Genomic DNA, 16,669 nt, shown 5'->3' with positions numbered 1-16,669 from the left:
CCATGTGAATGTTCTTAATGCCACCGAACCGTCACTAAAAAAAAAAAAAGTGGTTAAAATGTTAAACTTTATGTTATGTATATTTTACCCAATTTTTAAAGATAAATAACTATAAAAAATAAAAGAATGAGAAGGGAGTGTTCTAAGCAGTCCAGGTTGGAGAGAAAAGTCTAAACAGAAGAGACATCTTGTACTAAAGCACAGACGTACGAAAGCAACTGGTGTTCTCTGGAAATAGCGAAAGTGCCCCCAACATGTGAGACACACAGAGGTAGCCTCAGTGGGCTGGAGAGGTTCCTGAATGTCCTGGAACATTTGCATGCCACTCCGTGGGCTCCAGGGAAGACAGGGTCACAGCATGGCTGAGAGCAATCAGACTGGGAGGAGCCTGGGAAGGGCAGGCAGGACTACCTCTAGAGAGACACTAAAAGAGAAACTGCCTTCCAGACAGCCCCAGCTCCCCAGACCTGTGGTCACCCTCTGTGGTCACCAGCCCAGTGCTGCTGCCAGAGTGACTCAAGACCTTTGCCTCCCAGGGCCACCAGCTGAAGACAGGAGGGATTCCCCTGAAAAACGAAACAAGGAGGCACTGGTGGGGGCCCTGTGTGGGAAGCTCCTCTCTGCCATGTCATTCTCCCTGCGCTGTGCAGTCTGTTTGGGTGCCAGCATAGTGATGATGGGGACCTTATCTCCCTGAAGGCTCACCCTGTGGTTTTCACCAGCCCACAGAGAGGCAAGTTCCGTAGCTTGAATGTGCATTTGGGCATGAGGAGTGGGAGGGGGCCTCTGTGAAGCCTGAATCAAGTGAATTTGGGAAATCCCAAGTCTGCAACTTATGAACAGTGACCTCGAGCAGGCCTGTGTCTATATGGGTCTCAGCTTGTCCATCTATAAAATAAGGGAGTTAGACCTATAAGTCCATTGTTATGCCTCTAACATTAAGAAGGACAGGACATTACTGGACATGTTTTAGTAATTCAGCAATCAAGTATGCACACGCACACACACACGGATGGGGCAAAATGTTCTTTCCTTTTCCCCTTGAGTCTTTCTCATCTACGTTAGTCTAGGTTTGACAACATTGAGTGAGTTTCCTCTGTGATTTCCATCTCTCTCTCTCCCTCTCTCTAGTTCCCTTGGTTTCTTCCTCTTAAGTTGTCTTCCTTGTAACAGTAGGGGGAGCATGAGAGGGGGCTTGGCGTCCTGTGAATGGAAGGAAAAGAATGGAGGCAAGTCCTTCCTCATCTAACCACAGGGTAAAAAAAAATCTATAAAATATGCAAATCTTTGAGTAAAATCAGCTCTTAGCTAAAACTGGTGTGTTATTCTACTCAAAACACCACTTGGTCTTTCCAAAGGAAGCAAGCCAAAGTTATTCATATATATATATATACCCTCAAGGAAGAATTTGCTGGAAATTGGATTGTCAAAGGTCAATTTACCAAATGATCAAGTCACTTTATTACTGAAAATGTTCTTAACATAACGTTGTAGTTTCACCACCATGATAGCAAAAATTGTTCATGCCCTAGTTAGGTGGGCTAGTTCCCAGATATTGCAGGCTCTGCCATTGTCACCTACTGACTCCAGGGGTCTCCATTCCAACCAACTGGAAGGGGAGAAGCATGTGCATTAGCCCGTGTGGGAGGTGAACATCATTGGCACTCACATTCTGTGGCCTGCCTCTAAGCCGCATGTCCACCTATAAAGGGGACTGGGAATGTAGTCCCTAAGCAGGCAGCCTCTCCACAGTGACTTTCCTGGGACCCAAATAAGACTTCTAGAGATGAAAACTATGTCTGAGATTTTAAAATACACCGATTGGATTAACAGTGGATTAGACAGTGCAGAAAAAAAGATTACTGAACTTGAGAAAATAGAACTTTTGAAAATAAGAAGAGCATCAGTGAACTGTGGGACAACTTCATGTGAAGATGGACCAGCTTGCCTTGAGCTTTCACTCTTCCAACCCTCCCCTCTCAGAACCTCAAAGCCGGAGGATTACAACCAAGGGTGGTTTTGTCTGCCCACTGGTGCTTCGACTGAAAGGGTTTTTAAGGGGTATGAGTGTGTGTGTGTGTGTGTGTTTTACACTTTTTAAATGTTTCATTTAAAGTGAAATACACCTATAGATAATTACACATATCATGAGTGTCCAGCTCACTTATTATCAAAAATATTTATAAAAATCTTTTATTTTGGAATAATGTTAGATTTGCAGAAAAGTTTCAGCAATAGTACAATAATGTTAGACTTGCAGAAAAGTTTCTTGTACTCCCTTCACCCAGTTTCTACTCATGTTAATGTCTTACATAACTGCAGTACAATTAACATGGGTACATCACTATTAACAAAACTACATTCAGATTTTGCCAGGCTTTTTCCATTATTGTCCTTATTCTTTTCCAAGATCCAATCCAAGATACTGTGTTGCATCTTGTCCTGAAAGGTTTAAAGTTGAAACCCTGAACCAAAGGGTTGCCTTATGAGGAGTTAGCAATCAGGTGTGATCAATAGTGGCCCTGTGGTTACACTATCCACAACCCACACTTTATATTCACAGGGACAGATGGAGACTAGAACTCTCTGTTGGAAATCCCCCAATATACATTACCAGAGTAGCATGAGCTCACTGGGAAAAAAAAATAGACATCTGAAAAGAAAGACTACAGAACAAAATTACAATAAAAATGGCAAATGGAACACTGTGGACTATATGAAACAGAAGAATAGACCAAGAATTTAAAATAAACATAATAAATATTTGGATAATGAGACAAGGACAACAAATCATTTTAAAACCAGGCGGAAATATTCACATTAGATCAGATAAATGCAGATAAATGATAGGACAGATTTAGCTGAAGAATATATTAGTGAACTGAAAGATCAAAATGAGGAATTCTTCCAGATGGCAACAGAAAAAAATTTTTTTTAAAGAAACACAAAAGAAAAAAAATCTAAGAAATAAAGAGATTAGATGTAAAATTTTCAACATCCAAATAATAGGAGTTCTAACGAGCAAGGAAAACAAAAATAGAAAGGTGAAAATATTTGAACAAATAAATGGACATTAATTTTCTAGAATCAAGGAAAGATGAAAGACATCACATTGAAAGTAGACAGAGAATGAAAACCCATACTTAGATTGTAGTAATATTTTTTTTAATTGTCCCAAAGACAAAGGTAAAATTTGAAAAGACTTCCAAGGGTAGAGAATACCTACCTAGACAAAGCAGAGAAATACCTAAAGAAAGAGTAGATTATCTACAGAGAAGCATTAGTCTTTGCAAAAGAAGTGTTGGATACAAGAAGATGAAAGTAATTTTTTTTTAATTGAAAGAAAATAATCTGGAAGGTAGAACTTTATATCCAAAAATTGGCATTAACATATGAGGGGTAGTAAAAAACATTCTCAGGCATACAAGGTACCAAAAGGGTTACCACACATTGAAAATAATTTTGGAAAAAGTACTCAAAATTTTAGAGACATAAATCTAGGAAGGTAATAAAAAAAATCTAGCATGATTGAAAAAGAAAGAAAAATCATTTTCATATAATGATGGCATAGGAAGGGGGTGGGGAAGAAACTGAAGGACATGAGAGCAGACTAGAGTATTTGTCTTTTTAGGGGAAAGACATAAATATTGACAAGTTTAACAGATTAATAGGGGAAATTTTTTAAATATATATTAGTCTTAAGTTTAAAGCAATCATCAGATGCACAAAATAGAGTATAACTTTTAAACCAGCAGAAGAAAATTCAATACATCCAGTGAAGCAAGAATAAAAAGAAATAAAAGAAGACATATAAAAGGAAAATATGAAAAAAGATGGCAACTAAGTTTAAATATATAAAATAAATATAAATGGGCTAACTGTCCCAATTAGAAGAGAAAAAGAGTCAGACTGCACTTTAAAAAAATAAAATCCAACAGTATGTTATCTACAAAAGACAATGGTACAAAAAGTTGAAAATAGAAGAATGAAACCCTCCACAGTAATAAATTTGAAAACCTACATTAAACTGATAAATTGTAAAATATGGAAAATGCAATATTGATACAAAAAGAACTTGAATAGACCAAAGAATGTTACAGAAATGGAAATGGTAGCTAAAGGCTTTCTCTCTACTTTTCTCCCAAATACACCAGGCATATTGTATATGTACTATCTTATTTGTCTATTGTCTGAGTCTCCATCTTTGAATGTAAGCCTCATGAGGGCATGGACTTGTTTGTTCATTGCTATATCCCTAGTGCTTTAGAATAATGTTGAGAATGTAGACACCCAGTAAATAGACACTGAATGGAAGGATGGATGGATGAGTAAATGGTTGGATGAAGTGAGTTGAAAATTCAATTCTTAAACTCTTCATCTATACTGAGAATAGAAAAGCTCTGAGATTCAAGGAGATAGAGAATAGGTACTGGGGATTGATTAGGTGAGCACAGCCTAATCAGCCATAGACAATATATGAATGAATTGCATGGCTGTGTTCCAATAAAACTTTATTTACAAAAACAAAAAGCTGCTGCATTTGGCTCACAGGCCATAGTTTGTCTACCCCAATGTAAAGTACCATATTTGCCATTACTAACTTGAGAAGAAATGGAAAACCCAATTGTTTTTATAACAAAATAAGAACTTGAATTAATAGTTTTTCAATTTTCCCACAAAAAAATTATACGTTACAGATGGCTCTCCAGGTGGATCCTCTAAACTTTCATAGAACAGATAATTCCAATTATATATAAATTCTTCCAGACAGTAAATAAAGATGAAACTCCTCAACTTATTTTATGAAGCCAATATAGTCTAGATAACAAACCAGACAGGGGGGAAATATGTACAGGCCCCCCACTTCAAACATGTACCCAAATACAAGAAATTTTTAAATAGATACATAGACAGATAGCAGACAGACAGGATAGCAAACTTAATTGAGCAATGTATAAAAAGAAATACATCATGATCAAATAGAGGACGGTCCTCTATCTTATCTTTTCCTTAAAAATATAGAATACTTTAACATTAGGAAATCTACTGATGTAATTTACTAAATTGGGAAATTAGAAGGAGAAAATTATATAATCATGTCAATAGGTTCAGAAAAAGAAACATAATGAAGTCAGTCATGAATGGACTTTGGGAAAAAACACCTTGGGCAAAATAGTACTAGGAGGTAGGTTCCTTAACCTGGTAAAAAGGTAACTACCAAAAACCTACCACAAGCATCATACCTAAATGCAAACCTTAAAATCTCTTTTAAATCAGAAAAACAACAAGAAAATAATCCCCACTTGAACTCCTAGCCAACATTATACTAAAAATAGAAATAAGAGATTTAGGGATATAAAGTAAGAAACAAAACTGTCATTATTCCAGGTGAGTTTATTATCTTCAAAGAAAATCCAATATACAAAGCATTAGGACTATTAAGAGTAATATCATATATCATTATAGAAATGTCATACAACAAAATACTATCTTAACAGATAAAATGAATGAACTAAATCTACATTATTAATATCAATAAATCTCGCTGTTAGGTGAAAATTAAAAGCCAGTTGAAAACGGATACAAGCAGTATGGTGATGTTACTGAATTAGACGTGAGACCCCCCCTCTTGGTGCCCTAGCTGAACCTAAGCTCTCCCTTCCCCCAACCCCCTATCAGACAGGGAGTTCTTTCCCACTCAGTTTCGAGCTCCCAATAATGAAATTGAGTTTGGTGCAAGCAAAACAGGCTTTTACTCAAAGGCCAGAGAATGGAGAAGGGAAGCTCAAGCTCTAAAAGCACCTTCTCCCCAAAGAGAGGGGAGTAAGGGAATTTTAGGGTTACGAGGCAGAGGGTCATCAGGGCTCTAGAAAAGGGGTGGCGATTTCCAGGGGCAGCCAGGTCATGTGCAGTCTTCCACGCTCCTTTGCACGTGGAACAAATTGTGCCTAGCAGAGAACAAATCCCCGCTTTGGGCGGAGATGTTAGCAAGGTAATGAAGCAAAGGTAATGCTGGGACAGCCCCCTGGTTTCATCTGCGCAGGCGTGTCCCCGTCGTGGTCAGAGCTGGTTTGGGATGGTTGACCACTGTGTATCTCTCAAAGTACAGCCCGCGAAGCATCTCTGCCAAACACCAGGTACTTCTGAAACAAACACAGAGATAAATCAGGGTAAGTACCTTTCAGCTCTCAGGGGTTGGTATGGAAACACAGAGCTAAATCAAGGCAAGGAAAGCAGTGACCTTTAGCCTACTTTGCCCGCCATCTTGGACCTAGCTGGTTCAGTCTGGTTTTGTCTCTGGCCTTCGTGGCTTCCTGTTGATAAAAAACAACTAACCTGTATGATTGAAAAAAAAAAACAGTTTCCGCTCCTGGAGCCTTGGCTGCATAGCGTGGGTAACAATACTGCTTATGAAATGTTTTAAGTACACAAGACAATACTATATATTGGTGTTTACCCACGTGAAAACAAAGTAATATTGAGCACCGAGAAGCTGCGTACTAACTTGAGAGTTACCTCTGGAGAGAGAGGGAGGGCAATGGGGTTTCAACTTTATCTGTAGTTTTACTTTCTTTCTAAAAGGATCTAAGGCTAATGTTAACGTTTCTTCCATCTAGTGATGGGTACATTGGTGCTTATGACATTTTTATCTATAACTTTCTGTAAGCTTAACGTCTTTCATAATTGAAATTATTTTTAATGGAAAAGAAAAGGAGCCATGATCAAACCTGTCTTATCTTAGAGTCGGCTCTGGCTGCACCTGTGAGTGTAGAGAGGCCACCCCGCCCACCCCCGTGTCCCCAGGACAGAGGCTCACCTTTCACCATCTGGGAGTTCAGAGTGACATGGTCCTCTGTACCCTGAGGCTTACTGCTCTGCCGCCGGCTTTGCAGGCTCCTTGGGAGGACAGGCTTGTGTGGGTCAGGGTCACCGTTAGTAAGGGTGGCAGTCCGTTCCGTATTGATCTCCTGTTACCCCATCCCACAGATTTGAACTCCTGTTTCCCACCTAGTGTCGTCTGAGGCTCAGTTTGAAATTCTCTTCCATGAAATGGAAATCATGAGAATCTTAAGACAGTAGATTTGTTTATCCTTGGGATGAATTACAAGCACATGGGGGCAATCATTCTCTTAATCCTTTCATCTGAAGGTCAAGAAGGGTCATAATTTGAGGAGAAATCACTGTTTCCACTGGCTCCTACAGTGGTTCAAGACTTCAACTTTTAACATTGGGTGGTATCCACCAATTCTCAAAATACAGTGAGTTTAAGGCTGGGGCAGTGAAAATACGAGAAAAATGTGGAACACCTTTTTGTGCCAAGTAAGGATAGGCTCATGGACTTATGGGAACATGTCAAGAGGACCCAGGAGCCAGAATGAAGGGGTTCCCACTGAACAAGCACAGTCTGGTCATCGAAACCCATGGAATAAAACAAAAACTCATTGAATAAAATAAGAATCCATGAGACTATAGTGATATAAATTAGTAAAAGAGTACACAAATAGATGGAGAAGAGAGGAAAGTCTTCTTTGTAGTAGAACAACCACTACTAAATACAGATGGAATGAAAAAAATGCTTGTGGGTAAGCTTTAAAAGCATGAAAGGCAAAGAGTAAGAAGGATCTAGTGAGCATGCTGATTGAAAAACAAAACGTACACCCTACTATCAGAAGAAAGAAGATGACTACTTCCCCATCTCTGCCTCACCGAGAAAGTCCATTTTCTTATTGACTGCCCTGAGTCATCATAGTGTTTTCAGCTGTTCCCCCTCCCAATGACTAGCACCACTGCACCCCAATTGAAACAAAAAATTGGTGGATGGACCGCCACTTTGGGGAGAGAAGGCAACATGGGACTGTGGAATTCATATTACCTAGACTGAGAAATGGAAACTGGCTTTGTGCCTTTCTTGCCGTGTGACCTTGAAAATCCCACATTCTTTATGCTCCAGTTATCTCATCTGTACAACAGGGATTCAAATGATTTCTCTACTTCACTGGGTGGTGATTAGGACCTAATTATTCACCACGTGAGAAGGTGCTTGTAAACCACCATGCCAGCAGACACTTAGGGTATCACAGAATAAAGGGAACTTCTTAAGAAAGGGCAGGGGAGTCAGCTCTACCCACCACCAGAGCCTCCCATCAATCCTCTTAGATAGCCTCAACCACAAGAGGGCAGACAACAGAAGCAAGAAAAACTATAATCCTGCAGCCTGTGGACCAAAAACCACAGTTACAGAAAGATAGAGAAGATGAAAAGGCAGAGGGCTATGTACCAGATGAAGGAACAAGAAAAAACCCCAGAAAAACAACTAAATGAAGTGGAGATAGGCAACCTTCCAGAAAAAGAATTCAGAATGATGATAGTGAAGATGATCCAGGACCTTGGAATAAGAATGGAGGCAAAGATTGAGAAGATGCAAGAAATGATTAACAAAGACCTAGAAGAATTAAAGAACAAACAAACAGAGATGACCAATACAATAACTGAAATGAAAACTACACTAGAAGGAATCAATAGCAGAATAACTGAGGCAGAAGAACGGATAAGTGACCTGGAAGACAGAATGATGGAATTCACTGCTGCGGAACAGACTAAAGAAAAAAGAATGAAAAGAAATGAAGACAGCCTAAGAGACCTCTGGGACAACATTAAACGCAACAACATTCGCATTATAGGGGTCCCAGAAGGAGAAGAGAGAGAGAAAGGACCAGAGAAAATATTTGAAGAGATTATAGTCGAAAACTTCCCTAACATGGGAAAGGAAATAGCCACCCAAGTCCAGGAAGCGCAGAGAGTCCCATACAGGATAAACCCAAGGAGAAACACGCCGAGACACATAGTAATCAAAGTGGCAAAAATTAAAGACAAAGAAAAATTATTGAAAGCAGCAAGGGAAAAATGACAAATAACATACAAGGGAACTCCCATAAGGTTAACAGCTGATTTCTCAGCAGAAACTCTGCAAGCCAGAAGGGAGTGGCATGATATACTTAAAGTGATGAAAGGGAAGAACCTACAACCAAGATTACTCTACCCGGCAAGGATCTCATTTAGATTTGATGGAGAAATCAAAAGCTTTACAGACAAGCAAAAGCTAAGAGAATTCAGCACCACCAAACCAGCTCTACAACAAATGCTAAAGGAACTTCTCTAAGTGGGAAACACAAGAGAAGAAAAGGACCTACAAAAACAAACCCAAAACAATTAAGAAAATGGTCATAGGAACATACATATCGATTATTACCTTAAACGTGAATGGATTAAATGCCCCAACCAAAAGACATAGACTGGCTGAATGGATACAAAAACAAGACCCATATATATGCTGCCTACAAGAGACCCACTTTAGACCTAGGGACACATACAGACTGAAAGTGAGGGGATGGAAAAAGATATTCCATGCAAATGGAAATCAAAAGAAAGCTGGAGTAGCTATACTCATATCAGATAAAATAGACTTTAAAATAAAGAATGTTACAAGAGACAAGGAAGGACACTACATAATGATCCAGGGATCAATCCAAGAAGAAGATATAACAATTATAAATATATATGCACCCAACATAGGAGCACCTCAATACATAAGGCAACTGCTAACAGCTATAAAAGAGGAAATCGACAGTAACACAATAATAGTGGGGGACTTTAACACCTCACTTACACCAATGGACAGATCATCCAAAATGAAAATAAATAAGGAAACAGAAGCTTTAAATGACACAATAGACCAGATAGATTTAATTGATATATATAGGACATTCCATCCAAAAACAGCAGATTACACGTTCTTCTCAAATGCGCACGGAACATTCTCCAAGATAGATCACATCTTGGGTCACAAATCAAGCCTCAGTAAATTTAAGAAAATTGAAATCATATCAAGCATCTTTTCTGACCACAACGCTATGAGATTAGAAATGAATTACAGGGAAAAAAACGTAAAAAGGACAAACACATGGAGGCTAAACAATACGTTACTAAATAACCAAGAGATCACTGAAGAAATCAAAGAGGAAATCAAAAAATACCTAGAGACAAATGACAATGAAAACACGACGACCCAAAACCTATGGGATGCAGCAAAAGCAGTTCTAAGAGGGAAGTTTATAGCTATACAAGCCTACCTAAAGAAACAAGAAAAAGCTCAAGTAAACAATCTAACCTTACACCTAAAGAAACTAGAGAAAGAAGAACAAACAAAACCCAAAGTTAGCAGAAGGAAAGAAATCATAAAGATCAGAGCAGAAATAAATGAAATAGAAACAAAGAAAACAATAGCAAAGATCAATAAAACTAAAAGCTGGTTCTTTGAGAAGATAAACAAAATTGATAAGCCATTAGCCAGACTCATCAAGAAAAAGAGGGAGAGGACTCAAATCAATAAAATCAGAAATGAAAAAGGAGAAGTTACAACAGACACTGCAGAAATATAAAGCATCCTAAGAGACTACTACAAGCAACTTTATGCCAATAAAATGGACAACCTGGAAGAAATGGACAAATTCTTAGAAAGGTATAACCTTCCAAGACTGAACCAGGAAGAAATAGAAAATATGAACAGACCAATCACAAGTAATGAAATTGAAACTGTGATTAAAAATCTTCCAACAAACAAAAGTCCAGGACCAGATGGCTTCACAGGTGAATTCTATCAAACATTTAGAGAAGAGCTAACACCCATCCTTCTCAAACTCTTCCAAAAAATTGCAGAGGAAGGAACACTCCCAAACTCATTCTATGAGGCCACCATCACCCTGATACCAAAACCAGACAAAGACACTACAAAAAAAGAAAATTACAGACCAATATCACTGATGAATATAGATGCAAAAATCCTCAACAAAATACTAGCAAACAGAATCCAACAACACATTAAAAGGATCATACACCACGATCAAGTGGGATTTATCCCAGGGATGCAAGGATTCTTCAATATACGCAAATCAATCAATGTGATACACCATATTAACAAATTGAAGAATAAAAACCATATGATCATCTCAATAGATGCAGAAAAAGCTTTTGACAAAATTCAACACCCATTTCTGATAAAAAGTCCCCAGAAAGTGGGCATAGAGGGAACCCACCTCAACATAATAAAGGCCATATATGACAAACCCACAGCAAACATCATTCTCAATGGTGAAAAACTGAAAGCATTTCCTCTAAGATCAGGAACGAGACAAGGATGTCCACTCTCACCACTATTATTCAACATAGTTTTGGAAGTCCTAGCCACGGCAATCAGAGAAGAAAAAGAAATAAAAGGAATACAAATTGGAAAAGAAGAAGTAAAACTGTCACTGTTTGCGGATGACATGATACTATACATAGAGAATCCTAAAACTGCCACCAGAAAACTGCTAGAGCTAATTAATGAATATGGTAAAGTTGCAGGATACAAAATTAATGCACAGAAATCTCTTGCATTCCTATACACTAATGATGAAAAAAAAAAGAAAGGGCAGGGGACGGGCAGCATCGTCCATCTGCTGGAGACAGGCTAAGGTCCAAATTATTATTTTTCAACTTGAATAATGCACTGAACCCTTTTTAGAAAAGTCTCAGACTGCAAGCACCGACTTCAGTGACTCTTACTATTTCTTATACACAAAGGAACGTAAAACTAGGTTTTGATGTCTTATGTTTCCTATGTAATTTATAGTGAGAGCATCATTTAGGAGCAGTGAGCTAGGACGTTCTGGATTGAAGGCCTGAGGAAAAGAGTGCAAGGGGAAGAGCAGGCTGTAGAAGGAGAGTGTCTGACCTCATCCTTGTTTTTCTTTCTCCCACGGAGAATATAACTAGCTGTATTAAGATCAACACAACTGCTATGGGCTGAATCGTGCCTCCCCCAAAATTCATGTTTTGAAGTCCTAACCCCTAGTACCTCAGACCATGACCATATTTGGAAACAGGGCCTTGAAACAGGTGATTAAGGTAAACTGTGGCCATTGGGATGGGTCCTAATCTAATCTGACTGGGGTCTTTAAAGAGAAGATTAGGAAACAGAGATGGACAGAGGGAATACAATGAGAAGACAGAGGAGAAGGAAACGTGAGGAAACAGGGAGAAGGCAGCCCTTTGTAAGCCAGAGAGAAGCTTCAGTGGAAACCAAACCTACTGACTCCTTGATCCTGGACTTCCAACCTCCAGGTCTATGAGAAAAAATACATTTCTGTTGTTTAAGCCACCCAGTCTGTGGTACTTTTTTATTAGCCTGGGCTGACTAATGAAATTACATAAAGTTCATGATTTTTTTTTTAGAAGCTGCTTTGTGCTTTGCTTCTTCAGAAAGAATACTATGTCAGGACAGAAGATATTGTTGTAAATATTTATGATTTGCATATGTGAATATTAATGGGTTAACTTTCTATGGACACAGGGTGGGGTCAGGGGAGTGGCAGCAGGAGTTGGGGTGTTTCACTTGTTTCTGTCCTGTGACGACTGCCTGATGGGTACAAGGCTTGGGTGCCAACACAGGCCAAACAGTGATGATCACATTTAAAACGTTTCTTTCTAGTGTGGGCCATGCCACGCTGCAGTATATTCATAAAATTGAATACAGCCATTAAAATGAACAAACCACAGACACGTGACACAACATGGCTAATCTCCTAAACGTAACGGTAAAAAATACAAGTCACAGAAGAAGACAAACAGTATGATTTCATTCATATAAAGTTCACAAACAGGTGGCTCAACTCTACCATACTGGGACGGATACCTAGGTCATAAAACCAGAAAAGCAAGCAAGAAAGTGAGTCTCCCAAAAGTGGGGATAGTGATGACCTGGAATTGGGGGGGAAGACATAGCTGTCAGGGAGGGGACACAGAAGATAACAAGGTGCTTACAGGGTTCATTTGTTGCCCACAGGGGTTTGCTTTATAATTATTCATTGAATTATGCAAATTTTTACAATTTTTTTCTTGTATAAATCACATTAAAAAAACGAGGAGAGGGCTTCCCTGGTGGCGCAGTGGTTGGGAGTCTGCCTGCCAATGCAGGGGACACGGGTTCGAGCCCTGATCCGAGAAGATCCCACATGCCGCGGATCTGCCTGCGCGTCTGGAGCCTGTGCTCCACAACAAGAGAGGCCGCGATAGTGAGAGGCCCGCGCACTGTGATGAAGGGTGGCCCCTGCTCGCCACAACTGGAGAAGGCCCTTGCACAGGAATGAAGACCCAACACAGCCAAAAATTAATTAATTAATTAATTAATTAATTAAACCCTTAAAAAAAAAACGAGAAGAGCTGAAGCGAATATGGCTAATTAACTTCTCAGTCCTAGTGGATCTGTGTTATGTCATTAATTATACTTCTCTGTAAGTTGTGAGGTTTGTTGGCATTTTTTTGTTTTTTTTTTTGTTTTTATATTATTATACCAAGTGAATGAAGCTAAACAAAAAAGAGCACATACATCGTACATGTTTTTATGGAATTTTATATTCCATTTGTATAAAATTCAAGAAAATGCAAAGGAATCTAGAGTGGCAGAAAGCAGATCGGTTGATTCCTGGCAGGAAGGGGGTTGGCCAGGAAGGGGCAGGAGGGAGGGAGTGTGAGGAAACTTTTGGGGGTGATGGATGTATTCATTATGTTGATGGTAGTGATGGATTCATGGGTGTATACTTATGTCAAAATATATAAAATTACACACTTGAAATGTGCACAGTTTATGATATGTCAATTATATATCAATAAAGCAGGTTTTTAAGAAAAACTTCCTTGTGCCTTTTCATATGGTTCACATAGTCTTCAGTATACATATATTGCTTAAAAATGAGGGAGATATTTTTTAAATAATCAGAGAACCCTGAGCAAAGAACTTTGATGCTGTCTCCCAGGTAGCTGTATATGTGTTTGGGTCAGACATAGGATTCAATTATGTCAATATATTTTTGTTCTGCCTTTGATAGAAAAGGGGCCTCCACTCTTCTCTCTCCCCATTTCCCTTCTCCCTTCCCCTCTCCCCCTCACTCTTTCTCTCCTTTCCTCTTTGGCTCTCACTCTTGCTCTCTCTCAGAAAATCCTTTTCTTCAGCCGAGCACACGGCTTTAGAAGACGTGACAACACTCATAATAATGATAAACGATCATTTCTGTTGCTGAATAGTGTTTTATAGTTTATAACATGCTGTCTCATATCTGTCTTTTGATTCTCACAACAATCCTTGGGTGTAGCAATAGGAAAATAAAAGGCAACTGTAACCGCTTCTGCCTTCTAAGGAGGGTGGTAAATTTCATATCACTGGGCAAATAAATCTCTTTGTTGCCATCCACTTTCAGAGACTGTCAGTGGAGACAGCAGATGAAAGATTCAGCCATTTCTTTTACTCCAGCTCCCTCCCTTCAGCCTTGTGATGGCTTCTTAGGTTTAATAGAATAATGAGTCACTGGGATGCAAAGATAGGTCCAGACCTGAGTTGGGGGTTGTGGCAGACATTCTGGTTGCCTACCCAAAATTTATTCTTCTCTTCTTACTTACACAGGGCCCTGATTTTGTTGGAGGTAGCAATGTGCCAACTGAAAAATTAGATTTCTCAGGCTCCCCTCCAGAGAAGAGTGCCCATGAGAGTAACTTCTGGCCAATTGAATGAAAGAATAACTATAGTATGAGACTTCTGGGAATGCTCCCTGAAAAGGGGGCACTGACTCTGTTGGCAAGCCCCTTATTGGCCTTCCCTCTTCCTCTACCTGAAACATGGATGTAATGACTTGTGCTGCAGCAGTCATTTTGCAGTCCTGAGGTGATCTTGCTTGAGGACAGTAGGCTTGTGCTAAGGATGGCAAAATGGAAAGATGAGAGGAGGTTAGGACATTGATGAGATTGTGGCACTACCTTACCAGCCCTAGAATGCCTACCTCCAGACTTCTTTTACATGAGAGAAAAATCATAAACCTTATTTAAGGCATTGTTTTACAGGTCTCTGTTGCAACAAAACACAGTCCTGAGTGAAAGGGAATTGATGAGCTGCGTTATTCAGTGTTTTGAAGTGGGGGAATTTCTGGGATGAATCCTACAGAAGGGTGCTCTAAAAAGAAGGGGAAATGAGCAACATGGTTTTCTCGACACAAACCTCTTTCCTCAAGTCTCATATAAAGCCTGCTGTACATATGTAGATGCCGTGTGTGCACGTGAGGGGAGGTTAAGGAGAGGGGGTTGTGGTTCCTCTTCAGTGTGGCATGCAAAGGGACAGCAGCTGTGAGCAGGCAAGTTGATCCACCAGGCTCATTCCAAATAAACAGGATCTTGGAGCTAGAGGATGAGGAAACATTCACACTTCCCTTTTATGCCAGAGAGACTGCTAAAGAAGCTTACCTCACGGCACGTGGGGTGAGTTTTGAACCAATACCATCTGAATTTTTAAAACCTAGATTTGAATCCCAGCCCTACACTTATTACTACCTGTGTGATTTGGGGAAAAACCTTTAACCTCTCTGGGCCTCATTTTTTTCATCTGTAACAGGAGGAATTGGTCAAATTAAGTTCTAAGGTCCAATCCAAACCTTCTAGGAGTCCATTTAAAATATATCATTGGGGCTTCCCTGGTGGCGTAGTGGTTAAGAATCCGCCTGCCAATGCAGGGGACACGGGTTTGAGCCCTGGTCCGGGAAGATCCCACATGCCACGGAGCAACTAAGCCCGTGCGCCACAACTACTGAGCCTGTGCTCTAGAGCCTGCGAGCCACAACTATTGAGCCTGCGAGCCACAACTACTGAAGCCCGCACGCCTAGAGCCCGTGCTCCGCAACAAGAGAAGCCACCGCAATGAGAAGTCCGCGCACCTCAACGAAGAGTAGCCCCCGCTCACCGCAACTAGAGAAAGCCCGCACAGAGCAACGAAGACCCACCGCAGCCAAAAATAAATAAGTAAAATAAATTTATACCAAAAAAAAGAAATAAAATATATCATTAAGGTAAAATTAAATCTATTAAGCACTAAATAAAAATTCAGCTTTATACAAATATGTACTTCCTAACAATGAGTATCCACCGTCTCTCAAACCACAGTTCACAGGAGAACAGGATCTCCAGTTAGATGAGCTATGAATGCCTAATACAGTTCCTATGCTGTAATCCTTCCCTTACTTCTGGCTCCTCACACCTAGGTGCATAGGTACATTTACATTAGAAAATATGCTTTAAACCTTGAAATTCATTTCCTTTAAATAAAAATGAAATAGACACAATGGGATATTTAAATACGTTCTGGCACCATCCCAATAGCACAAGAATGTGCGACATGAAGCTGGTAACAGCAGGACCGTGGGAGGACTTTATTAGGCAAATCGGGTAGTTTATTAAACACCCCAGGGCCTTCTCATTATAAATGCAGCTAAGCGGCCCTGGAGTAATGGGGACGGAGCCCCTCCTGAGCTCTAAGCTCTTTATTCTGACGTTTAATGAGCATGAATAACCAGGGATGGATGGTATTGTTTATGAGTCCTCGTGAACCCAGGAAAAGAGTGACTTCAAAGGTTCCTTTGGGATTTTTGAGGCCTTGTCTATAAAACGTGTCTGAATTAACTGGGTTCTACCTCATCCTCAGGACCTTATCTTCAGCTGGACTGGACCCCCCAGGAACTGGGTAAGCGGAGAGTCTAGAGCCTGAGTCCTTCACCTGTGAGTATGTCATTGAGTTATTTGCTGAATTATCCTC

The 16,669-nt window shown here is 39.8% G+C and overlaps 1 long non-coding RNA gene across 1 annotated transcript in view; it reads left to right on the top strand.

Annotated features, from left to right (window-relative positions):
• The window catches only part of LOC132367217 (uncharacterized), a 567,682-nt gene extending 551,013 nt beyond the window's left edge, over nucleotides 1–16,669 (top strand). The window contains exon 9 of the long non-coding RNA XR_009503727.1: nucleotides 16,559–16,669. This is a non-coding gene — a long non-coding RNA (uncharacterized LOC132367217). The remainder of the gene's footprint in view (nucleotides 1–16,558) is intronic.

The sequence above is a fragment of the Balaenoptera ricei genome, chromosome 6, assembly GCF_028023285.1.
Source record: "Balaenoptera ricei isolate mBalRic1 chromosome 6, mBalRic1.hap2, whole genome shotgun sequence".
Taxonomy (NCBI): domain Eukaryota; kingdom Metazoa; phylum Chordata; class Mammalia; order Artiodactyla; family Balaenopteridae; genus Balaenoptera; species Balaenoptera ricei.
Note: the sequence above shows the minus strand (reverse complement) of the source record. Positions and strands in the feature narration are given on the sequence as shown.